This window comes from Fukomys damarensis, unplaced genomic scaffold (genome assembly GCF_012274545.1).
Source record: "Fukomys damarensis isolate Sample0158 unplaced genomic scaffold, DMR_v1.0_HiC HiC_scaffold_37, whole genome shotgun sequence".
Taxonomy (NCBI): domain Eukaryota; kingdom Metazoa; phylum Chordata; class Mammalia; order Rodentia; family Bathyergidae; genus Fukomys; species Fukomys damarensis.
Window position 1 is genome coordinate 59,874,871 of NW_022900949.1, and position 27,624 is coordinate 59,902,494.

Below are 27,624 nucleotides of genomic sequence, written 5' to 3' on the forward strand. Positions count from 1 at the left end.
GTGCAGAGTGCCTGGCACATAGTAATTGCACAGAGAAGTGTAAACTGGGTGTGGAGAGGTCTTGCCATTCATGATAATAGATTAACTGATTCTTGGAAACACAGTTGAACAAGGCCCCAAGCATCATCTACTCTTTCCTCACTTAACAGGTGAAAGAGAGAAACACAGTGGGGTACAGAATGTCACTGCACAATTTCTTGTACTTAGGTAACAGGAAAGGATAACAGGAGAACAAGCTAAAGAGTGGAACACACTGTTTGTTGTTTGGCTACCCAAAAGCCATTCCCAACCACTTTTTCTTATGGGCTGAACAAACTTCCAAATAAATTTCTTGTTATAGGTTACAGACCAAGAACTCAATTTCCCAGCCCTCCTTGAAGTCAGGGTGCCTTGTGACCCCCATCTTGGACAACGATATATAGGGAAAGATATATAGGAGAGGCTATGAAAAGGTTATTTTCCTTGTTAACAAGAGAAGGGTACATGGAAATCTGTCATGTTTCCTGTCTTTAGAGATGGTGGTAGTATGATGCCTGGAGCTTTGGTAGCCATCTTGCTACCTTGAAGAGAAGCCCAGTGGAGCTGCTGATATACTAACCAATCCCTCTGATGTCAGGGAACCAATGAACAGTCTTCAGAACTATCAAACATTAATGTTTGTTAATTGAACAATATGTGGACCTTCAGGTTTAAGTGACTATCCATTGGGTTTTCTTCTGTATAATATATTCTAACTGATAAAGAACAGGAGTCAGTAAACACTGCCCACTGCCTTCCTGACCTCTCTTTCCCGTCTTGAAGTGATATGGGATTTTGGAAACACCTCTACTACACTGTGAACTCCATTAGAGAAAAAAAGATAAAAGACAATGTCTGTCTTGGTCGTTCCTGCCCTAGATAAAGTAGCTAGCACACAGTAGGTACTTGGTAAATATTTGCTGAGTAATTTTAATGAATCAATCGCTCTATACACAAATATTCCTATTATATGCCAGGCTGTGAGATAGATGGTGATAATAGAAAAAATAATGCACTTTACCCTTAATATGTTGGGAGTTCAAAGGGGTAGCAGATATAGAACACTATTATGCATAGAGAATAACAGTGCTACAGGAACATGATGCATGCGCGCACGTGTGTGTGTGTGTGTGTAGCACAAATGAAGATGAAAGAGCAACCCTTCCTAACAGATTTTGAGGTGGATCCTTGGTGTTCAGTTCAAATAGTAAATATTTATTCAGTATCTGCTCTCTGTATAACATTATTCTTGATAATAATTGATAGTCATACAAGTAACTAACCTTTACAGTGCTTGTAATCCATCAGTTGTTGTCTTATTATGACTTACATAAACTTATTTGTTTCTTATTCAAAATAACCCTAAGAGGCAGATACTGTTATTTTCTGCATTTTACAGATGAGGAAATTAAGGTAAAGTTAAAGATACTCTGCCCCAAACCACACAGACAATAAATACCAGAGCCAGAATTAAACCTAGGCAATCTGGTTCCAAAGGCTATATTTTAATCAATATATGGAAAATATACTCACCATTCTCTAGGTGTTCCCAATCATTTGGGAAGAAAGAAAAGAGACGCTTTCATTATTGCCCTGGTTTCCACATTTGATATTAATCTATATTGTGCTGGATTTAAATTCTAGTCAAGATCCTGGCATCATTTATGTTCCTTAAGCAGTCACCCTTTTATTGCAGAGCATACACATTACCTTGAACACAACTATCCTGATTTCCACCTTCATTTTAAATGTGGTCAACAAAGGAGTAAGCCCGGGATTGGGCTTAGAAAGCCTTTTTTGTCTGTGGAAAATGAATTTAAAGACACTTTCCACCAAAGACATTTTTTCCCCTTACAAAATGTGAGAAATGTGAAGTCTAATTACTTAACTGTGCCAGATATGCTTTTTCAGCTTCTGCTAGACTTAGCTCAACACAAACTGTGCTTACCCTTGCATACACAATGAGCCTCATTAATTCTCTTCCTTCCAAGCTCGCTGAGGGAAAATGGCAACAGAAGGAGGGCCAACTTCACCTCAGTTTAGTACGCCTGCGTTGGAAGCGTCACCTCAAGTCAGGCTCTTTCCACTTCTCCAGGGTGGGCCTGCTCTAACCAGCACAACAAAGGGCAGAGATTACAGAATCTTTGTCACTAGCAGCCTTGTTTCTCCCGTGAAATGCCACACCAGAGAGTACTCTCTGAGGAGATCTGCCAAGAAATGAGGCAACACATGGAGTCGTGGATGCGTCCGCTCCCGCTCCTCCCCATTCCATTAGCGGTGCAAGTACTCTCCATGCTATCGTAGATGCCAGCAGATTCAGCCCAGTGATAATAGGCTCAGAAGTGCACAAATCTTCCCAGGCAAGGATTACAGAAAAGCCTGGCATGGTAGGCACAAATTTTGTTGCTTCATATCTGCTGAATTTCAGATCACCCAAGCGTATTAAACATCTCCAATGTGAAGTCCCCCACCTTCTTGTTTCCAGTTCAAGATCTAGCTTTTAGTATCAGTTTAAAAAGATACAACAAATTCTTTAATATTTCTTATTTCAAAGGGCAAAGGCTAATTACCTTCTCTTTGAGTGTGGGTTCTATGTAGGGACTTCTGACCAACAGAATGTGACCATAGTGTGTCTCTCTCTCTCTCTCTCTCTCTCTCTCTCTCTCTCTCTGTTTTCACCTATTCTCTAGGGGAAGCCAGTTGCCATGTTGTGAGAGTATTCAACAGCCCTATGGAGAGGTGCTAAACTGCGCTGTCAACAACTAGCACTGGCTTGTGGGGTGGGGGAGGGATCCGTCAGCCCCAGTCAAGCCTTCATTCCCAGGCACCATTTGACTGCCACCTCATGTGAGCCCCTAAGCCAGAAGCACTGAACTAAGCTATCAGTAGGTTCTGGACCCACAGTAAGTCTGTAAGATAATTAAGTATCCACTATTTTATGTGGGTACATTTTAGAATAATCTGTTAAGTAAAAAAGAGGAAATTGACATACTGGCAAATGTCTTACAAAGGAATGGCATCATAGTGAGCTTCTCATCAGCAATAGCAATGCTGGAAGATAATGAAATATTGAGAAATAGTTCACATATTTTCCAATGAACCCAATCCTTTAGGCCTCTTCATGATTTCAGCTCCATTATTGTAATTCACATTTCAACATCTCTATTTCTCTTTCTGTGTTATCATAGCACTCCTACAAACCTATAAACATGTCTTCTATCTTTAAACAAACAAACAAACAAATAGAAAACAACCACCAACAAGTGAAACTATTCTGGCTACTGTTCCATTTTTCTATTGTTTCCCCCTTTACTTGCTACTCCTCCTCTACCTCAGCAACTTCTAGTACTTCACACGCCACTCACTTTGGAGCAGCAAACACACACACGCACACACACTCAGCAACCACTCCCCCTCTCAGTACCAATGACCTTCCAACCCTCATCTGCCTTGCCCTTCAGTGTGTGCTGTGCCCCTGATCCTGGCTAGCTCACATTGTCTTTTTTGCCTTGTCTTTTTTGCCCACTTCACTACTGGTGTTTTTTTCCTTTTTTTTTTTTTTTTCTTCTTCCTGGTGTCTTTTTTCCTCCCTGAATTAACTTCTACTCCTCAAACGCTATTTAAACATAACTCCTTTCTCATAGGAGTTGCTTACCTTTTGCTACAAGTTAGTGCTGAAAGTCCAGGCTCTAATCATCTAAGGTAGATTTCCTTCCTTAGGCCTTTTGGCTTCAGCTCCCACTTCTTATCCAGTTTTGAGTTCTCTTTTCATTCTCAGAATTGTAACACATACCATGTCTTCGCTTATACACCATAAATATAGGCAGAGTACTACCTTTCATTCTTGTTCAGTGCACTGTTGGGGGGCACTTCCATATGCTGGGGTGAAGGCAGGATCTTGTTAACAGCTCAATGGAATCTATTGTAGAAGCTCATTCTCTTGGTCTATCTCCTTCTTTAGACATATGCCTACTTGATACATCCCTGCTGCTTATTTACAAAGGGCAGTGGCTCTTTTATTCTTTAATACTTTTTGTTATGGGGTTTTCACCCCAGAAGTACCTACATGAACAGAAAAAAAATTAACATTAAGCTTCTTAATTTCTTCTCTGTACGAAGCCTAATAACCACCCATTTCTCCTCTTTTGCTTGTCTTCAATGCCCGAAGGACCCTTCAGTATCCTCAATGTGCAAAAAAGAAAAAAAAAGTCTTTTTAAATCTTTTGGGAAACCAGAGCAAGCTTGAACATAGAACCAGAGCAGAACGTAGCCTCAGGAAGAATTCTTTTTCACCTGGTATAATTGCTAATTCTGATTACTTTCCTGGCTCCTGCCTTTACAAGGCAGGTTATATCTAAAATTAAAGTAGATTATTTCATTTTTATAAATCATAATATAAAATAACATTTTCATGGATTCAGGCTTTTTCGCATTAGAAAATAACAATTTAACCCAAATTTGGCAAGTGAGTAATATCTATATCTCTATATCTATCTATATCGCTGTATCTGTATCATTCTACGTAAATTTACATGGAATGTTGTAATTTTCTAATCATTCAGAAGAAATTCATTACAAAATGTCTATTTCTAATCACAAACTCCCAAAGAACCAGATATTGCCTTTTTCTCTGTATTTACAAATTTGTGTCATTTTTGTCAATAATTTAACTTTGTACCTTGGATGGGGTGGAGGAAGCCCGGAGGAACCGCCTTCATAGCCTTTGCTCGGGCCTGTGTTTAAGCACACACAGTCATTTTCTTCTCCTCACTGTTCTTCCAGTTTTCCCAGGAGCTTGCACATCATGGATATTCATGAGAAGCCGCTGTGACAGTGTAGTAAACAAACTCCCTGAGGAATCCATCTTTTCTGTCACATGTGACAAAAGGTCTTCAGTGGCTCTATTTATGCGATTTAGATTTTCAGGCTCAAAATATGTGGTAATTTTATTTCACAAAGGCCCCAGGCAGCACAGTATTTACTTTACACTCCTGGACCTCGGTAAGGATATGACATAAGCTGTTCTTATGTTTATCTTTCTGCAAATGAGCGACGTAATATGGAGATGCCACCTGCTTCATGGTGGGAGAGCAAGAAAGAAGCGGAGGATTAATTAGTTAGTATCTATGAAGCGCTTTACAAATGGAGAGTGAATACAAGTGTGAATTTCCATTATGGTTTCCTCTGACCTCTTAGATGACTGCTGGAGAGGCAGATACAAATACGATAATTTCTTGGAAAGAGAAGTGATGGCCTGACTTAGCACTTAGATGCTTTCATTTCAGAGAGCAAAATTTCCCAAGAATAGATAGCTATCACTAGATGCTACCATCATCGTATATTTTTGCCTCTCCATGCATATGTATATTTTCCTTTTGGGAAAATAATCAGTTAACTTCTAGCAGATTCGAATCTGAAATCTCACCTTTAGGTATATAGCTAATGAATTGCCTGTGGATTTCCACCATAACTCCGTGCACTAGATTCACAGTGATGGTGAAACTTTTAGTGTTTTCATTGACAGAAGCAGCCTACTGTGGCGCACGTGCTGTGAGTTCACTACCACTGTACTAGGATGTTCACAGCAACATTATTCACACTTGCCCCATTGGAAACTCTCCAAATGCCCACTGAGAGTTGAAAAGATAAATAAATTGCAGTGCCCTCACAGTATAATAGTGGGTATGGCAATGAGAATGAATGACCTATTGTTAAACACAATGCAAAATATATCTCATAAACATAATAAAACGTAAAAAGCTAACACAAAAGAGTATGCACTATGTGATTCCATTTAATCAAATAGAAGAGTAGAGGGAATTAATCTGTAATAAGTGAAGAGAGTAGTTACTTCTGAAGGGTGAGAGGCAGCTGGAAGGGCTCAAAATGACAGGTTTATAAGCTGTGGACAATATTTTGTTACTAGATCTTGGTGTTGCTACACAGATAAGCTCAGGTTGTAAAATTTGTTGAGCTGTATATGTATGATCTGTTTATTTTTAAAATAAAAATGTCAATACAAGATATAATAAAAATAATACAGTGATGCCTCAGTTTACAAACGATGTGTGTTATAATTTGGGAGAAGATGACTGCATTTGTGTTCGTGTGAGGAAGATGGCGTGGTCATGTAGTTTGGGAACAGAAGTAAAATTATGCCAAACACTGCATTGTCTGCAAACAGAAGTGTTCGTGAACCAAGGTGTTTACTCAATTAATCCATTCGTATTAAGCTAGCTGAGAAACAAGGTGCCAAGTGCCCCTTATTTTTGACCTATAACTTAAAGCACAGCAAAGCACTTACTAGCTATACCTAGCAAAGAATGATATAAACAGGTGAAATTTGGGGAGTTTTCCAAAAGCATTAAGTCAGAGGAGGAGATAAAATGTTCCTCCCCTTCTGTTCCCTTGTCATGACAATGTAGTTAAGAAGCACCCTCAGATTTTTGCTTAGCATCTCCCTATTCATACATGCTAGACTGAGAATGACATAAGATACAACACTAAAAACTGCCCTTGAAATTTAAATTCAGCAACTAAGTATCATGTAATTCTGTTAAATACTTAGCATTCACCTTTAGAAGATACCACTGGAAAGTTCTGTCTCTATATAAGTCCACATTTGACTTACTTTCTCCCCCAGGACTCTTTTTGAAATGTTGTGGTGCTTAAAAACATTGCAACATGATTTAATCTGAGGGAAGCAGTGGGCTCAGTGTGAATTTAATTAATTCAGTTGGGTGGTGGAGAATAAGAATCTCCTTGTGAAAGCTGAAATTCAGGAAATAAACTGCTATATCCAATTCGGTTATTTTAAATGCCAGAATACATAATCCCAGTCTCAAATTGGAGTGCCTTACAGCAATAGACAGAGTCATTTTTTAGTAAATCAGAGAAAGAAGAATATCCTCATGGCTTCTTCTGTCAGCTTTTTTTGTTGTTGTTGTGGTTCTGGGGATCAAACTCAGGACCTTGGGCTTACAAAGCAGGTGGTGGAACCACTGAGCTACATCCCTGGCCCCTTCTGTCAGCTTTTTTAAACCAAAACTCTATCCGGTCCACAAATCAAGTAAAAAGATCAACCCTGACATCATCAGACATATCACTGACATATTGCTATGTACATATTGATCTCAAGTAGTATTTTTCAAATGGAGATGGAGTTGTGTGTATCTCAGTGGTAGTGTTTGCCTAGTGTGTACGTACAATAATATTAACATTACTTGTTCTCCTTCTCTATTAAAACATCATAAATTTCTAGAATAAAAGAAAAATGAAGCCACAGAGCAAGATACAAAATTGATCTCAGAAGCTGCAATAGTCCCCTGCACAGCACTGCAGACTTCCTGTGGTTGAGTTCACTTATCCAAGTAATGATCCTTTACATATTTGAAGAGTACATGCCTCAGACACTATTCTACACTCACTCACAGGATTCAGAAATACGTGGATCAGACTAAAATTCCTGTCCTTAACGAAGCAGGCATTCTAGCCAGATAAGACTCTACATAACGAACAAGAACTTAATAAATATGAATATTCTACAGCAAGCTAGAAGATGAAAATCTTCTATGGAACTAAAACGAAAACACAGCAACAGGTGTAGTAATGGTGGAAGCGGGAGCAGGTTGAAACGTCAATACAGTGGTCAGGGTCTCAAGTCTTACTGAGAGGGATAGTACTACCTTTCTTGGCACTGAGTAACCGACATGAGTTGCATTACTCACTCAGATCCATAGGCTCACTTTCTCAACACCAGGAAGGCTTGTCTGAAGAAACAGTCTGGATCTATGTCACAAAAAACTAATTGCTAAATCTCAAGCGTTGTACACTATATGGCGAGGCTAATACTGGCTAGCATGTGATCTTCAAACCAGGTGCTATCAATTTTCCACCACAGCCATAAAAATGTTTTTAAAAAGCTTCTCAGTAACCAATGAATTGACTCATTTCCCGGGGTTATCAAATTGAACTAATTACACTTAAAGGACATCTGCCAAACATAATGCTCTTCATTTTTGAGTGGCTGATAATTATGCCATTGTTTCTAGTAAGTCAAGTATCATGACAAATTGTCTTTTGAGACCTCTTCTAGTTCTGAACAATTAGATCAAATCATCCATGAAGAAGAAATTTCCCTACTATTCTCAGTGGCCTAAACGGCAATCATTCATAAGCATTCACATCATTAACTTACAAGGCAACTCTAAGATTATAATGTAACCTACACATCTCTTTCCTATTTATTACTGTATTCCCTTCATCTGGTCAGCCTGATGTGTCAATCTAGAGCCTACTTATATTTTGTCATACTCTTTGGCTATCTGTCCTACTGCTCCTTTGTCCCAGCTATCTTACATTCCAGAAAGGTGGTCCTTTCTTTCCCTAGTTCTATCCTCATTTTAAAGTCTCATGAAGTTTCTGTCCTTTTGAGAAACCTCGCCCTCCCAATGATTTTTCTTTTTGTTGTCTCTTAAAGCATTAATGGGGTCTGTGCTATTTCTTGGCACCAGCCATAGACTGCCTTCTATAGTTCGTTATGCTTTATGTCTGTACCATCTTTCTCTGGTGATGATACAGCAAGACTCTCAAGGGCCTTGCTTTTCTGAGTCTTAACCCATTTTTCCCCTCACTCACTAGTTTCTTAATCTATGACAATGGAATGGCAAGAGTGGGAAAAACCGGTTTTACATGATAAGCAGGAATCCTGTTTCTTCCTAAGATGGTCCTTCCTTTACATGGTCTATGAACTGAGACCTTCAGAAGCTGTAGTTCCATAGTCATACCACCAAGTCCTCACAAGCACAGGTAATCTCAAAGACATCATGACTGTAGCTGCTGCAGTAAGTACAAGTCATTACTGACTTTAAATTGGACACCATTTTCAGAGATGCGAAAATATGGGGGGATTCGTCTAAGTTATATAAAATACAGTAGGAGAAAATAGTGAGCTCAAATGACAACCACTCATTTATGGTCTTTAGTCACACACAAAAACAGTGCTAAGTGCCACTATTATGAGCCTACTGTATCCCCGGCCTACTTCACACAAAGGACCTGGAATCCTTACTCCAGCCCCAAGGATTTCTATCCTCATCTGTGATGGAGAAAACAAAATGCAAAAAGACTAGCCACACCCAAGATTATTCAGACAGGAAGAAGCACGGTGAACATTTATATTTGGGTTTGGAGTGCTCTTTCCACTTCAGTATCCTTCCTCATCTTTTGAATGTGAGTCACCAAAGGGACTGCCTCCTGTTCTTGTCTGTTCACAACTAGCAACAGATGTGAGGAGAGTAGATTTCACAAAATGTTGAACGTTTACACCATCCTCTTCTGGTGCAGAGTTTCATGGATTTATGGAACGTGTCCAAATTCATAAGTATATTAAGGGGAAAACCCTAATCAAAACTGACTCTAGCAAACTCTAAAGTTTTCATTCTTCCCATTTCCTAGCATGAAATAGGTGAAGATCTTAGGAAAAGAGATGCCATGCTAATGGCTGGAGAACTATGGGCTCTCAGCTGTCTATGGGAATTTTTCATGCCATATCTGCTGCGAAATTATGACTGACTTTGAAAATATAACTTCTTGTATTCAAAAATAAATAAAAGATTTTGTACATTAAAACATAAATAATACTGGCAATAGTCAATAATGTCTAAAATTTGAAGGAAAAATATTATAAGCTAGTTAATAAAACTTAGAAGTTAATAAATATCAAATTCCTATAATATTCTTTCAGAAAGATGCATTATCCTAGAAGAGAGTGAAAGGATTTCTTGTCTTTAAAATAAAATCATGACCTAGTAGTACAATTTAGAAGTAGGTTTTCATGTCACTAGTTTAGCAAAATTGAAATGTACCTGTCCTGTGACCTAGCAATTCTTCCTCAGAATTTATGCTTTTTATCAATATGCCAACTATACAATGATATCTATGTATGCTCATGACAGTGTTGTTTGGCTAGCAAAAGCCTGAAACCAACCCAAATGCCTGTCAATAGAGAGTGAATTAAATAAATTATAGTACTTGCATGCAATGGAATATTTTGCAGTTAGTTAAAGCAAAATAAATGTCTTTTTGTGCCAATATGGAAAGAGTTTCAGTAGGTATCACGAGTTACCTACAGTCAAAATAAGATTGCTTAGAATTAACTGCTAACATCAGTGGCTCTACAAGAGCTCATTCCCCAAGAACCTATGGTTAAACGGGGACCGTGTAGTTAAGAGTCTATTCTGATCTTTGTTGGGCCCACTCACATGTGTGAGGGTTGCCAGATGTGAGAAACACATTTCCAAGCAGCTTAGCCCAGACAAATTCTTAAGATAATAGCAGAAATTCAAGAAAATGTTCCCAGTATATACCTGTTTTAAAACTGCTCTTTCAAGTCTGCTAGTATTTCATTAACAAAAACACATGGCATGATTGAGTCTAGTGTCAAGTGAGGGCAGATCAAATACTCATGGCAGGAGAGGACTGCATCGTTCCAGAAAAGAGTGAAGAACTGGGTCCACCAATGCAACTTGTCATGCTATATAGGTTGTGGAGTAATATTTTTGATGGATTTCATTACTACACAACTATCTGTCTATTTTCCTCTGCATGAGCAAAGATAGATGCAGTGCTAACTTGGTTCACAAACTTAATGTTTTGTAATTTTGGAAAACACGGCTGCAGTTGTGTTTGTGTGAGAAAGATGGCCATGGTACTGTTTGTCACTAGATGCAGAGTTTGCAAATAAAAACAAAATTGTGTCCAAGATTTTTTGGGTTTTTTTTTTTTTTGGTACTGGGGATTGAACTTGGGTCCTTGGGCTTGCAAGGCAGGCCACCGAACCTCTGAGCTAAATCCCTGGCTGGAGTGAGGTGGAATCTCAGTATTGTTTTAATTTGCATTTCTCAAATGACCAGTGATGTTGAACATTTTTTTCATATATTTATTTGCTATTTATATTTCTTAATCTGAGAAGTGTCTATTCATTTTAGATGTCCGTTTTTGGATTCTCTCTTTAAATTTGGGGGGGTCTTATTTTTCTGGTTCTTTTTATATATTATAGATATTACTCCTTTGTCTGAGGAATAGCTAGTAAAAATTTTTCCAACTCTGTGGGTTGTCTCTTCACTCTATTAGTGGTTTCTTTTGCTGTGCAAAACCTTTTTAATATGATAAGACCCCACTTGTTGATTCTTTGTAATTTTTCTTGTGCATCTGGGGTTTTGTTCATAAAGTCTTTGACTACACCTATGTCTTCGAGGATTTTACCTAGTCTATCTTCCAGCAGATTAAGTGCTTCAGTTTTAATATTTAGATCTTTGATTCCTTTTGATTTTAGTTTGTGCATGGTGAGAGATATGGAACTAGGTTTAATCTTTGACATGTGGAAAGCCAGTTTTCCCAGAACCATTTACTAAAGAGGCTATCTTCCAGTGAAGCCTTTTGGCCCCTTTTGTGTTTGGAGTTGCCTCTGCATCCTCTATTCTGTGACAGTGACCCTCAGGTCTGTTATTTTGCCAGTGTCATGCTGTTTTTGTCACAGCAGCTTTGTAACATAGCTTCAAGTTGAGGATTGAGATGCCTCTTCCCTTGCCTCTGTTGCCCAGAAATGCTTTTGCTATTCTAGGTCTCTTCTGGGTTCCAAATGAGCTTTAGGATTATTTTCTCTGGCTCTGTGAAATATACTATTGATATTGAGATTGCATTAAATTTGTATAACAATTTTGGAAGTATGGCCATTTTCACTACATTGGTTTTGCCTATCCAAGAAGAAGGGATATCTTTCCACTGTGTTATATTCTCTTTGAACCTTTTTCAGAGACTGTAGTTTTCAATGTAATGGTCTTTTACTTTCTTCATTAGATTGATTCCTAAGTATCTTATTTTTGATACTATTGTTAAAGCTACTGTTTCCCTAATTTCTCTCTCAGTGAGTTTGTTATACAGGAATGCTATTGATTTTTGAGTGTTCACTTTGTATCCTTCTATGCCACTGAATTTGGTTTTTCAATCTAGGTGAATTTTAGTGGACTTTTCAGGGACTTCTATGTAGAGTATCAGGTCATCATGTCATCTGCAAATAATGGTAATTTAACTTCTATTACTACCCCTATTACTTTTATTTCTTTGTCTTGTTCAATTGCTCTGGCTAATGTTTCTAGAATATTAATGAATAGAGTGGTGATGGCTCCCATCCTTGTTTTGTTCCTGATTTTATAATGAAAGCTTTCAATTTTTGACCACTTAGTCTGATGTTGGCCATTGGTTTGTCATAGATGGCTTTTATCAGATTGAGATTAAAAACTAGTGCAATTTTCTGCAGGTTTTTTGTCATGAGTGGGTGATGGACTTTGTAAAATGCTTTTTATGCATCTGTTGAGATGATCGTGTTGTTTTTATCTTTGGCTCTGTTGATAATGGTATATTACATTTAATAATTTGCATATTTGGAACCATCTCCACATCCCTGGAATGAATCCTATTTGGATGTGGTGTATAACCTTCTTGATGATTTGTTGCATTCTGTTTTCCAGGATCTTATTAAGGCTTTCTGCAGCTATGTTCATTAAGGAGATTGCCCTATAGTTCTCTTCTTTTGGTAGAATCAATCTCTGGTCTTGGTATCAGGGTAATGCTTGCTTCCAGGAATGAGTTTGGGAGTACTGCTTCCTTTTCAATTTAATTAAACAGTTTAAGGAGTAGTGGTATTAGATATTGTCTAGATTTCTTATAGAATTCAGCAATGAATTCATCAGGACCTGGGCTTTTCTTTGTTGGTATTTTTAAAAATTACTACTTTCATTGTACCCAATAAGTTCCAGTATGTTGTACTGCCATTATTGTATAATCATAAAACTAATTTTTTCTTTAATTTGACCTGTGATCCATTGGTTGTTTAGAAGGGTGTTGTTTAATTTCCATGTGTTTAAGCAGGTTTTGTGGTTTATTTTGCTATTGATTTCCAATTTCATTGCACTTTGATCTGATAATATGTATTGGACAATTTCAATTCTCTTTATTTACTTAAGTATGTTCTATGAGCTTCTATTCTATTCTATTCTATACTCTATATTCTATGTTCTTCTATTCTATATGAGAGTCTGTTTAGGAGAAAGTCCCATGTGCAGCTGATGAGAACGTAAATTCTGTTGTTGTGGAATGGAACACTTGTAAGTATCTATTAAGTCCACTTGTTCATTTGGTTTGGCTCTGATATTTCTTTGATGGTTTTTGTCTTGTTGATCTATTTGTGACAGTGGGGTACTGAAGTCCCCCATCACAATTCTGTTAGTGCTTATCTGATTTTTCATATTAATTAATGCTTGTTTCATATAGTTCAGTGAACTGGTATTTGGTGCATATGTATTTATGATTATTATCTCTTCTTGGGTTATTCCCTTAACAAGTATTTAGTGACTTTCCCTATCTCTTCTGATCAGTCTTGGCTTGAAACCTACTTTACTTGCAATTAGAATAGCTACCCCTGCTTTTTTCTGGGTTGTCTCATAGAGTATTGTTTTCCATCCTTTGGTTTTCAGGCTATGAATTTCTTACTGAGTTAAATGTGTTTCTTGTATACAGCATATTTATGGATCTTGTTTCTACTAATCTGTTGTCATGAGTTCTTTAGTTGTTCCTTATTATGGAAGTATCTTTTACTCCAACAATTGTGAAAAATAAATTTTGGTGGTACATCAAGCTAAACTGGAGATTGTGTTCTTTCAGGGCTTGAAATGCCTCATTCCAAGCTCCCCTTGAATTAAGGGTTTGTACTGAGAAGTGCGCTGTGATTCTGATGGGCTTTCCTTGAGAGATGATTGGCTTCTTTTCTCTGACAGCTTTTAATATTCTGTTCTTGCATAGAATTTCTAGAATCTTGACTATCAAATGCTTTGGTGTAGTTTTATCAGGGCTAGTTGTAGTTTTATCTGCATCACTTTATGTATGTCCAATTATTCTTTTTCCAGTTTTCTGCCAGTACTTCCGTAAACAGGGTTTTTTGGGGTTTTGTTTTGTTTTGGTTTTTTTGTTGTTGTTGTTTGTTTGTTTGTTTGTTTTTTGGTCCTTTGTGCTATCATCTGACTTTTCATTGATTCTAATTAATCTTATATTAGTCTTCTTTGTCTCCTCTAGCAACTTTTGTGTGGGAGAAGTTCAAGCCTGGCTGGGCCACACTCCTGTCTCCTAACTCAGAGACTTTGCTAAGGCTGAGCTAACTTGCCTAAGTGCACAGATGCTGGGTCCAACAGGCTACACCTCCTTCCTCCCCTAGTCTGTGACCCCTTCCCCTTGCCCAAGAAAAAATCACTCCACTGTGTCTCCAATAAAATATCGCCAAATGTTAAATGCTCCTCTATGCTCCTCCCCCATGGTTGTCCCTATATAAGACTGTACATTTCCTGAATAAAGCTGAAGCATTCCAGAAACCTCCCTGGAGTCTGCTTGGTGATTCTGCAGCTTGCCCTCCCAGTCCAAGCTCCGGAACCTCTCATGGCTGTGCCTCATGTAGTCATTGGGAGCCCTGAGATGAAGCCAACCCACAGCTGCTCCAAATCCTGGGTTCAGTTGGCTCCTCCCTAAAGTGGTATCTAGCTAAGCACTCTGTCCAGGGGACATTTGAATTAGAGTCACTCACCAGCTGTTGTAGCCCACAGCAACCACTGTTCTGTTCCACTGGTTCGTTTTGCCCTGGAGGCCCCTGAGGTCACGTGCCCTCACTGAATTTCTCTAAATTTGACCCTCTTCTCTCATGCTGAAAGCCAGGAATCAGGGAGAATGTGCAGTTGGCCACCTCTGTTGTTTGCACTGAGGCCTGTCTCCCCATAGATCCTTCTTGGGTCCTGGGAATCCACCTCCCTCCTTATTTTCTTCCTCAAATTGTTACATTCCAGTGTCTGGCTTCCAAATCTTAGAGAGACTGATTTGTTGCTGTTTAACACTCTGCCAGCTTCCCTGCAGTCCCCTTAAACCTATTTTCTAATCTCCAGAACTGTATTATTTTCATGATTATCATGAACAAATTAAGCTGAAAATTTTTAAGTACTTTTTTTTTCCAAAAAAATAGCATATTTCAGTTTATGAAATTGAGTGATTTGGGTGACTCCTCACAATTAGACGACTTGTAACCCCAATCTTCTGTCAAGTCAGTCTCCCAAGCTCTGAACGTCCTCTAGATCCTTCTGCTAATGATTTAGCTCCCACCTTGGGAACAACTGCTTTGCTGAAGGAAGAGCTCATTAGTGAGCAGGAAAAATGAGCCAGACTTGTCTCAAACACTCCTACATCCCCAGTTCCTAGCAGACTTCTTGAAACGTGTATTAACCTCTCAAGAAACATTTGTTAAATTGCTATGGAAATCATCCATTCCCAGAGATAAATGTCACACGTATTATAATGGTTTAAAAGAATGACTAGAAGGGATTAAAATTTGTTGTTATGTTAATAAAACTAATGAACCACCATAAAAAATAATACTGGTATCTTACAGAAATCCACGACAGTGGGATGCCTCTGTTTAGCTCTGCTACCTCATTTGACTCTGGTTTTCCTCACCCAAACTTTATGACTTTATCTCCCCATCTTCTCTTGCCTCTAGACCTGTTCCTCATATCCTAGCACCACCTGGACTCGGGCTACCGACCCAAGGGCTGCATCAGTGCTTGTCATCTGTTTAACAGAACTGCTTCTCTGCTAGGCCAGAGGCAATGGGAACTGGCGTTGTAACTGGGAACTGACCTTTCACCACTGATATAAAGGTTCTCTCCTCCGTGAAATTTCATAGTACAACTTGACTTCACATTGCCCCCAAAGCACTCTTTTGGACCCATACAATTCATTGGTCCTTTTCAAGCCAGGGAACTAAATTTTCTCTAAGTACACCAGAGGTCTCCTAACACATCACTATATATCATAACTATTTCCCTGCAGGTGTTTGTGGTACACCATCTAAGACTGCCCACTCAACTAACATTACAAACTGGTGTTTGGATTCTTACTATATAAATGTTATGTCAGGATATGGATGGAAAAGACTTTAAATAGGCTTACCATGTGTCCATTTGCCTGATAGTCCCAGTAAATGGCAAAAAGTGACTGATGGAACCCTTTTTATTGTCAAAATGAGCTCAGTTTGGATGATAATCCTCACATTAAGAGAGGCAATCTAATCTTTGCTAGGATATTAGCTGACAGAATATTAATATGGGAATACAATGATGAAACCAGAGGGTGGTGTTATGGTATGTGTCTAGATATCCCCCCAAAATCTCATGCCGTCATAGGTGGGGCTTTTCAGAGGTGGCTGGATCTAGGGTGTATGATTCTGGCATTAAAGGGGTGTCGACTGGGGATACAGCTCAGTGTAGCCAGTAACAGAATGAGTTTAAGGGGGTGTGATTACTAAATTAATCCCCCGATTGGGTGTGGACAAAGAGAAGGCCCATCCTGGGTGTGGGTAGCACCACCCAAAAGGTGGGTAGACTAGGCGGATATACAGAGACAGAAAGCAGTCAAGCCTGCTGTCGCTTCCTTTCCACTTTGTTGCCTTGCTGCCTTCTGCATGCCACAAACTGTTTCTCCTCTGCAACGCCCTTTTGCCAGGCCACACTGCCTCGGATCCAGCCAACTACGAACTGAAACCTCTATAAACGGTAAGCTAAATGAATTTTTCCTCCTTTAACTTTGGGTATCAGATATTTTCTCTCAGCAAGGAGATAAAGGAACCAAGAAGTGGTAAAGGAAAAAAAAGCATAGGCTTTGAATCAAACTTTTGCATAATAACTTATTAACTAAGTGGTCTTGAAAGAAGTTGCTTATCCTCGCTAAAACTCAGTTCTCAGTTTTAAATGGGCGATGGACAACCTGATCTCCTTGGTCGCTTTGGTTTCAGGTTTAAACAAGACGATACATACAAGTCTGTCAGCACAATCCCTAGTATACATTAAACACTTTGTAATTGTCACTTTTTAACAAAGTAAGGATAAGTAATAAGTTAAGTAATAAGTGGCTTTATTTCTTGCCCTAATTTTGCTCTTCTTTCTTTCAGCTCTGGGCTTTTGTCAATCACCATAATTAATTTCCTGTAATAAAATCAGCACAGTCTTGGTCTTCATACTTCCTGAATGGTGTCTGATTCAAAGAACAAGAATTTTATGAAGTGAATTTTGGGTAAATAAACACAGACCTCAATTCTAACTGATGTTAGAATTAGGTTTCACGAGAGTAACTCTAAATGTATGACTTATGATTTGGTATCAAGTCATAAGGGTAATGGCAATAGCCTGAAAACTGACTCCAACATGTGTTATTATTATGAATAATGGCATGTGATCTCATAGACTTCAGCTTAATGACAAATTAAGGGTTTCTTCTGAGTAACTTTTAGAAGCTGTTACTTCTGTATTTTTAGATTAATCTTTTAGTGCATAATGGTGCATCGATATAATTTTTAAATTGTTATTTTCTGATACTCATTAATATGTATATTCTGCAGTTCATCTATGAATCATCTGTATGCTAAATGATATAGCAGATATATGTTTAAACCTCTCCAGTTTGCTCTTGGCTACTTTTCAGTTAGTCCTATGTCTTGTTTGCACACTAAAAGAGTAGATATAATAGACGGGCTTTGGGATGTTTTCTCTTGTAAACGACTTGGTTTGAGAGTCTTTGGTTCAGTCTCCTAATACTCTTCAGTGTGGAAATACTGACTATGTGAGGAGACAGAGGAGATCATATTTATGTTTCAGTTTAGAGGATATGTTTTTGTAAGTAGCTCACAAGGTATATAATTGTGAAGATTAAAAGATTATAAGTTTTTGAATAACATTTCCCTGGATTTGAGCACTGGTTATAGAACCTTTAAGCTGCTTGTACTTGAAAAAGTAACCATCTGGAATGCATTTATTTTTCTTTTTAATAAGGATAAGATGATACTTACTATCCAGGAATGATGTGAAGTATACATGAAGTTATAACCCAGGCGTATAACGAGAAGAGGAAGAATGGCAACAATTTTCATTATGGTGTAGAATTGTTGAGCTCAAAAATTAGATACCATTCAACATTATTCATATAGGAATATTATTTAGTCCAGATCCCTCAAAGACAGGGTTAGTGCATTTTCAATTCTGTACATACTTTAACTACTAAATGCAAGGTCAGCATGTACTAAAAATCTGGATACCTACTAAACTCAGTGGAATTACAGTCAAATTATTTTTTATTACAAAGTTATGTACTTATTTGTGCAATGTTACTGGTGTAGATATAAGAGAATGAATGTCTTACATTTCATCCCTTCAATTTTCTCAGTGTTCATGGAGATACAGATAAAGGCTATATGAAATACTTCAGGGTGTATGATGAGTACTTACTATGCATCAGGTACAGAATTAGGAAATTTGCATACATAATCCCTTCTGACCCTTATAACAGTTTTATTAGCAAATACTACTGCTATGCTCATTTAACAAGTGAGACTAATCCAACTTGCTTGTTTTCTTCTGCCTTTCTTTCTTTCTTCCTTTTTTCCTTTCCTTTCCTTTCCTTTCCTTTCCTTTCCTTTCCTTTCCTTTCCCCTTCCTTCCTTCTTTCCTTCCTTCCTTCCTTCCTATCACTAGAGATCAAACTTGGGACCTTGTGCTTTTGAGGCAGGTAGCAGCACCACTGAGCTAAATCCCCAAGACTATCCAGATCTAGAGAGGGAGTGTAACTGGCCCAAAGACACATAGCTGAGGAAGGGTGGAGGAGACTTAGAAATCTAGAGAGTGCGCTCATCACTTATGTTCAAAACAAGGGTATTACACACAGAAATCCCCAATAAAAGGAGAGTTAAAAAAAAGAAAGGTGAGGAGAAAAGGCTTAGGCAGTCATCTATCACTCCAAGTACCAAGAGGCTGGAGGAACGTGGGACTTCCGGTGGGCCAAAGACCTCAGAGTAAGACTTACTCGTTTGTGAAAGGCATGACACTTGAGTAGAAAGAGAAGGAGCTTGAAGCTAGCGGATGTGCATTTGAATACAAAGCAATCAGTAGGTGTGTACTCAATGTCCAGTCATTTAACTTGTCTGAGCTATAATTCTCCCTTTTGTTCAAAGGCGAAAACAATGTTATTGTAAATGTGGACAGGAAGCTAGGAAAACACACAAAAATTACCGGGCATCTTATAGGCATTATTTTAGATGCTACTTAGTGAACACTCTATTTGCTCAATACACCACTCTGTTCTTTGATAGAAATAAACCAAACACTTTTTTAACCAGTCACCTCTCAACAAATCATCAAAGGCATAGTACCCTCCTTTACTAAATATGCTCCCCACCAGTACCTATTCAAATATTTTCTGGTCTTCATACCCATCTCAAACATCTCATGCTTAGCAATTTAGCTCACAGTAATTTAGCTCATTCTTCCTTTGCCAAATTTGTGTCCATGATTACTTCTAGTACTTAATTATCTTATATATACTGTTACCTGGTTCTTGGGTTTCTATTATCCTGCTATTGTTTTATAGAAGTAACAGCTCCTACCTTACAGAAAGATGTTTATGAATTTTGGCAGTTGGATGTCCTTTTAAGTCTCTGCCATCATACTGTGGTCCATAGATACACGTGATATTGGAACTATTGAAAAATCTCATAAAAATACAGAATCTCCAGTCTCACACTGACTGACTGAGGCATAATCTTAATTTTAACAAGATCCCCAGACAATTCTCATTTGTCAGAATGACAATCAGTATTCTAAGAATCTGTTGCTTTGCATTAATATATTATGGGGAAGGGTAGGAATAGGCGCACCCATGTAGACATTCCAGCATTTCAATTAGTCAGTAAAAGTATCACTTAAGTAAACATTAATCCAGTCAATAAATATTTATCGAGTGCCCACTGTGTACCAAGCACTGTTTTGGGTTGCTGTGTTAGTGAACAAATATCCTGTCCCTATGGCACTTCTATTCTTGCAGCAAGATGGATATAATATGGGATAGATATAATGAATAAATACATATTATTGCATGATAGAAGATGATAGCAAGGAAGAGAAGATCAGTAATGTGCAGGAGAGTGTGAACTTGGTGAGAACCCACGGAGAAACAGAAATTTGAGCAAAGCCTTGAAAAATGAGATGGACTCAGCCATGCAGATTTGGGAAGAAGACCATGCCAGATAGAGAGAAGAACCACTAAAGTGACTTTAAGTCTGCAGTGTGCCTGATAGGCTGCAACCACAATAAAGAATCCAGCATAGCTGGGGTGAGGTGAGGCCTTTGAGCAGACCCTAGGATATGAGGTTAGAAAGGAAGCTGTCCTCTGGACTGTGCTGTAGCCTGCGAATACTGTCCTCACTCACTTGAACAATCCTCTGTGTATCTAAGTCCAGGTAGCTCCTGTGACCATCGATGGAACATTTCCATCTGGGTGCCTTAAGGCACTAGAACTCAGCATGAACAGGACTTTAATGTGTTCTCCCACTGCACCTGTCCATTCCCCATATTCATCCATTCCTCTTAATGGCGAATCCTCCCAGCCAACAAGCCAGAAACTGGAGCGCCTTGGAGTCTCCTGAATTCATAATGTCCACTTCACCACATTCAATCAATTTTGATTCCTGACTATTTTACTCTCAAGTTCTTTCATTTTACTGCATTTCCTCAGGGTCTGAACTCAGGTAACTTACAGAAACCACCATCATCATCATAACTACTTCCCCGATTCCTCCTGCATTCAATCACACATTTTTGTCATTACTCTACTGTTGTGATGGCTTTTCCTAAGTTACTATTTGAAAGAACCAATCAGGTATAATTCATTCCCTAAATTTAAATTCCTCCACGACCACCCCTGACCTACCAGAACCTTCACTGTGGCTCTCAAGGACTTTAATTGTTTGCTGGAATCTCAGAGTACCTTCAGAGTCCTGGCAAGTGTATTTTCTTAAATCTCAGCCATGCTTACATGACTTCATTGGGATAGGACCTTGGACCCTGGCCTGACTACACTACCACTGACACATCTTTGTTGAGGGATCAGAAGTCATTCTGCTTGCTACGAACTGAAATAGGCAAGAGCTTAAGACAGGCAGCCAAGGACACACTTGCCAGGTTTGAGTTGCTTCCAAGAGTACAGGCATTTCAAAAAAGTACTTTGATACTTTTTTCTCTCCCCAGATGGGGAAATCCATAAGTCCTGGCCAGGCTGCCACAGTCTCATTTCATCTTTAACGGTACTGTGGGGACGCACACAAAGGACAGTAGCACAATGAGTGCTACCGTTTTATAGCTGCAACGTCTGAGTTTAGCCATCTGGCTGCAAAACTATGAAGCCATAGACAAGGCCATTTCACAACTCTAGGCCTTGGTTGCTCCATTCATAAAATATAGAAATCGGCTTGAATGGCTCTACATTGAGAACTACAGCACTCTAGAAAAAGAGATCCAAGATCCAGATATGTTTTTCTATAAATCTATAATTTGAGAGTAAGTAGAGAAAGAAGGGCAAAGGGAAAGAAAAAAATAGCAGTTGACCTATTTTTTATAACACTTATGAAATATATAATGCATAACTTTTATGCAATTATTCATTTAATAAACATTTATTATATATCTAGTACAAGCAAGTTCTGTGGCTTAGACCTTGACCTAATACAGAATTTAAATAAAAGTACACCGAATTGTAGAAATGACTTTTATATAGATATTGCACAAACTTTGGGCAAATGCCCCACTAAGCCTCAGTATCTAAAGGTTTTCTTAGAGAGTGCATCATATGTTTATACTCTGAATGTGTTCAGTACTATGTACAGAGTCCCTGCAATAAAAGAAAAAGAGGCCCTGAACTACCACCTTGCAATTTAACATTTGGATGAAATAATTTTAATTCATGAATTTATCAAGATTGCTATCAAAATGATTGAGAGCAGCAAAAAAAAATTCTAGGAGAACTGGACTTTTAAAACTGATTTTTTGTTGGCAGCAGAAACATGTCCACTATAATGGGACAATTTAAATGCATAACTGTTAAAACAAACTCCTTAAACTATTCCCTGCATGTCCCAACATTCATCATGTTGACTAGCAAGACATCAATTTTTCATAAAATAATGTATAACTGAAAAGGAGACATTTAAAGGAGAGAAAAAAATTGAATTTTCTGTCTGAGCTCAAGCTCTGATGATTTCAGCATTTTATAAGGCGATTAACTGATTGTATGAAGGGAAAAGCCGAGTGATACCTCACCAAAATCTACAAGTGAGTTCTCTCTTCTGATTATTTCCCTTCTGAAGCATCTTGATCTTTTTTCTATCTCTGAGATATTGCTTATGTGGCAAGAATAAGGAGTTGTTTGCATGACAGAGTCTGACTATTGTTCCCTTACTTCTGCACCAACAAATAGCCAGTGTTGAGAGTCCACATGTGGCAAAGTAGATCAGAATAGGGCGAACTCTCTTTTGTTGAAATTGAATACTCATAATGTACTACATCTTGACAAACAGAAAAAGAGGTATGGACTTTAAAAAATCTTTATAGGACTATTTCGAATGTGATAATTTTCAAAGACATTGAAGGGTTTCATTTGTTTGTTTCATTTTTCTTAATCCCTTAGATTTTTGGTAAGGTAATTCCTTCTCTAGTAGCATGAGTTTCATCTCAGGTCTGTGTTGAAGAAACTTGAAATAAGACAACATAGGACGTCCGGGAATCATTTTCCGGCTCACCTTGTTTCTATATATAAGAAGAGCCTTATCACTGACCCAAAAGAAAATGCAACAGTGTCACTAAATAAAATTTTATTCTTGTCCAGGGCATCATAAAGTTCATTTTTATTTTCAATAGAAACAGATGGTTAAGGCCACGATGCAATAAAAAACTTGTTGTCTCATAAAAAGCAACTACTATACTATTATGCTGATATATAATTTTCAAAAAAGAACAGTTCTGTCATAAATGTATAACATGACCATATGAAATAATTTCTAATCATAAATTGTATAGAGACATATATACATATGTATCATTCATATATATGCATGATCATGAATAACATGATACATATAGATGAATCATAGAAATGATTCATATATATGATACATATACCATATATATATATATATTATATATATATATACATATACATATGAATAACCAGTAATGGTGAAATAAATTTGTTAATATGTGCAAAATTACACAGGGTGATTAAATGTAGTATCTCTGAGGTTATCTTTTTTATAAAGTAGAAGTCAATGGTATTTCTATGGCACATAATTCCTTTGCATTCTTATAGGCAGGAATCATTTGCATTAATGTGCATTTTCTACAACTTAATTTCTAGCCTTTCAGAGTTATAACAATTACTTATTTAATAGGAACACAAACGTTATGAAATAAGATAATCGAAGAGTCCACTAAATAATACCTATACTACATTGAAAGAACTTCCAGTAATCTCTTTTGGCCATTTACAACCCTTGGGCAATTTTTTCTTAACAATCTAAGACAAAAGAGTCATAAAATTTTCCAGATTTACTCATTTGTGGACAGTATGGCAACACTTAAATTGTTCTATTTTTCCCTGTTAGATACAATACTTCACTAATCCCTTAAGTATGCATTTAATGCACATGTGCTAGCACTTATGCAGGAAAGTTTTCTATAAGTGGAACTACTAGGTCAAAAGCATGACTACTTAACAAGTGGTCAAACAGGCCAACTACCCTACAAAGTGCTGTGTTTATTTTAATCCTATTAAAATATATGAGAGGGGTTGACTATATTTCTAAACATTGTTAAAACTTAAAAATTATAAATAATCAAAAACTTCATCATTTAGAGGAATCTTCTTTTATTTTAACATGTTATGATGAAAAATATCACGGAATTGTTGTAAGGATTATAATTCTCTACACCCTTGAGAAAGAACAGCAAATAAAACTTTGGTGATTACTCTCAGGTGCCCTAAATCCTAGTAGGGACAGTCAGGTAATGGATATAATACATAAACTGATGCCTGCTATGTGAAAAAGAGATACTAGAGAGGGTGCAGGGGCAAGGTACAATATTTAGCAAAAAGAGAGCTGACCTCACTGAGAAGGTGAAATTTGAGCTAAAGTTTGAAAGAAAGGAGGTCATAGGCTGAGTGTATATAGGAAAAATCTTCCAGGCATAAACAACCAAAGCAAAGGCCCTAAGGTGATCCTAGGGTGCTCAAAGAACATCAAGGAGCAGGCACGTGAAATGAGAAGTAAGAAGATAGGAGGCAGAGAAGGTCATAAAGGAGAGGAGGAAGATCAGGAAAGGCATATGAGTTTTTGCCCTGATAAGATGAAGAGCAATGGAAAGTTGTGATCAGGGGAGTTAACTTGCTGACTAAAGTTTTAAAACATCATTCTTGCTACTGTGTTAAGAACAGACCAGAGGGGCTGAGATGAAACAAAGAGCCAGTTTTTGAGCCTGTTACATAAATCTGACAAGAAATGATGGTGGCTTCAACAAGAGTATAACTGTGAAAGTGGGAAGAAGTATTCATAATTTTGACATACAAGTGTTTCTGGACGATTAGCTATGGAGTATGAGATAAAGGTATCAAGGATGACTCCAAGTTTTGTGTCCTAAAGTAACAGTGAAAAATTTTGGCGGGAGAAGCATTCCTATAGTATATAAAGTTCAATCCAGACCTTATTATGCTTGTATCTGATGTTCCCCCAAAGCCTCACAAGGTCATAGGTGAGGCTTTTTGGAGGTGGCTGGATCTAGGGTGTGTGATGCTGGGCTCAAGGATGCGATACTGGGATTGATTCATGGTGCCATGCTAGGGTTAAGGCTGCCCCACCCTGGGTGTGTGTGCTGTTGACCTGGATAAGACATACAGGACAGAAAGGGGATCACTTATGGCTTTCTGCTTGTTGTTTCTGCTGCCTTCTTCCTGCCGTGAACTTTTTCCTCTGTGATGCCCTTCTGCCATGCTACCCTGCCTTTGAGCCAGCCAATTATGGACTGAAACCTCTATAAAATGTGAATCAAAATAAAATTTTCCATAAATAAGGTTCAAATTGTATAGTTGATTGTATGAAATAGGAAGAAATGGGCTAAAGAAGTAGGGGAAGTGGGAAGGGTAGGGGGAAGGAAAGAAGGGAAAAGAAAAAATATGAGAAAATGAAAAAGTGGAAACAAAGTTTTTGTAAATAGGGAAGGGTGCAGGGGGTGGAGGGAGGGCAGGGTATGGGGGAAAAATGACAACCAAGATGCATCATGTAATGGCACCAGATCCAATGATGAGTGTAACTGTACTGTATACCTAAAGAGTTCCAGGAAACAATAAAAAAATAAGTTTTCTTCCTTTAACTTTGGGTGTCAAGTATTTTTTGTCTTGGCGATGAGACAAGTAACTAATACAGACATTTTAAAAGAGCTTTCATAGTCATTAGGAAATTGGTACATACAAGCCAACAATCTCAACATCAGGGTTTGGACAGAAATTGGGATTCTTTAAGTTCAAAGGCTAATTCTCTCAGCACTCATGATTTGCTGTCCTCCCCATGTCAGAAAAATTTGCTGGAAATTCTTGTTTGCATTTTATTAATCCACTCCTTGTGTAACTCAGAAAATAAACTGCCCGACATGATTCACCTAACACAAGTGCACTCATAAACAAACTGTAGTAAATTATCTCCTTGTAAATCTAGCTCATGAGGTACTTAAAATTTGCCCACATGTAAGTGACACTTATTTGGCACATTTACAACATTAATGGAGACTAAAATAGCAACCACTCTTTCAGCTCAGTTATAAACTGTTGTACAGTGTTATCCCATGCACAACATATCTTTAATTACAGTGTGGTTCACTGCTTGGAAACATGAAGTAAGATGTTAAGAAGGCTGCTTGGGTTTTGTGTTCAGCCCAGGCTATATATGAATCTTACTTTACTAATTACTATTGATGTGGCACTGAAAGACCTGCTAAACTTCTTAGAGCTTTACTCACTTTCTATATTGGTAACACTGGGACAACGATTTCCATCTTGCCTAAATGTGAAGCTTTTAAACAATATGCATAAATCTTCTACTTGGATACTTGGAATCCTAAGAAAATGCAGATGCTATTATAACATAAAATAAGCTAGTTTTAATCACTATTATATTTATATTTTTGTATTATTATATTTAAATACTGGTACTAAAACATTAATTTATTACTATAATGCATATACTCATATATTCATATAATAACAATGGTAATACAAATCACACATGGCAGAATCAAAATATACTTACTCATATTTTTATCAGAATAAATAAAAAAGGTCTTTCTGACCCTATCACATCTACAGATTTGGTAGCCTATGTGTTGTCACTGGCTCTAATGAAAAGATGACCATAGATTGAAATATGTCAGCCTTAAACATCAACAATTGATGGAAAACAAGGCAAATGAGAGCTATTTCCTGATGTCGTGGTAACACTGCAAGAGCTGGAAGAGGGAGGATTGTCCTACCCAAGGCCCACCTATTCATATTGTGCCATCAACACACCCTCAGGATTTTAGAGCTTTCTACCATTATGTAAAGTCAGTACTTTGAATGTGCAGTGTAGGGTTGTGTGTGTGTGTGTGAAAGAATCCCACAAATATTTCCAGAAATCATACTATTCAAGGCTACTTGACTCAGCAATTCAAACTTGATATGGTTTTAAACTTTTTCTTTCTGTCATATTTTCTCTAATGTTGACTGTTAGATTGGGATCTGAGTTCAAATTAAATCAGTATCCTAAGCCTCAATCTAGGGTTGTGAATCCTGCTACAAGAAGATATTTGAGATCCTTGCAAAGAGCACAATATTCTGGACTTTTCATGTAGTTCTCTTGGAAGAGATCAGGAAAAGTCAGGGTACTATCTGGCCAAGACTGTAGATGAGACAACAAATATAGGAGTCTAGATTCACTGAACCAGAAACTATGCACAGCACTATTACAGATTTTATCTCATACATCTGACCCAAGCAACTGCTGCAACTTGAGTTTTACAGATGATGAAGTTGGCTTGGAGAGACTAAATTACAAGACTAAGTACGCACAACTGGTACATGGTGCACTACAGGATGAGAACATAGATGGCCTTTGTTTTCCCTGCATTCTCTCCCTATACTTTTTTTTATTGAGTTACTGGTACATCTTAGGTATACAGTACAGTTACATTCATTATTGGGATCTTGTACCTTTACATGACAGGTCTTGGTTCTCATTTTTTCCTCTTACCCCTGCCCTCCCTTCACCCCCTCTTCCCCTCCCCATTTACAAACACTTTATTTCCATTTTTTCATTTTCTCAGATTTTTTTCTTTTCCCTTATTCCCTTTCCCCTACCTTTCCCACTTTCCCTACACCTTTAGCCCTTTTCTTCCTATTTCACATTGTCAATTATCTCATTAGGATCTTATGTACTATTATAGTTTACTCACACCAGAGAAACTATTCGGTATTTACACGTGTGACTTACTTATTTCACTTAGGAGTATATCCTCAATATGTATCCATTTTCCTATGAATGAATCTAATTTCTCATTCTTTATGGCTGAGTAGTATTCCATTTTATAGAAAAACCACATCTTCTTTATCTAG

The 27,624-nt window shown here is 37.8% G+C and overlaps 1 protein-coding gene and 1 long non-coding RNA gene across 2 annotated transcripts in view; both read right to left on the reverse strand.

The window, feature by feature from the left end:
- The window catches only part of LOC104861674 (IQCJ-SCHIP1 readthrough transcript protein), a 571,872-nt gene that overhangs the window by 424,475 nt on the left and 119,773 nt on the right, over positions 1-27,624 (reverse strand). The gene's annotated exons all lie outside the window — the stretch shown is intronic.
- LOC109118042 lies at positions 3,567-5,185 on the reverse strand. Its single transcript, XR_002025312.1, has 2 exons — positions 4,697-5,185; positions 3,567-4,080 (listed from the first exon to the last, which is right to left on the reverse strand). It is a non-coding gene; the product is annotated as an uncharacterized LOC109118042 (long non-coding RNA).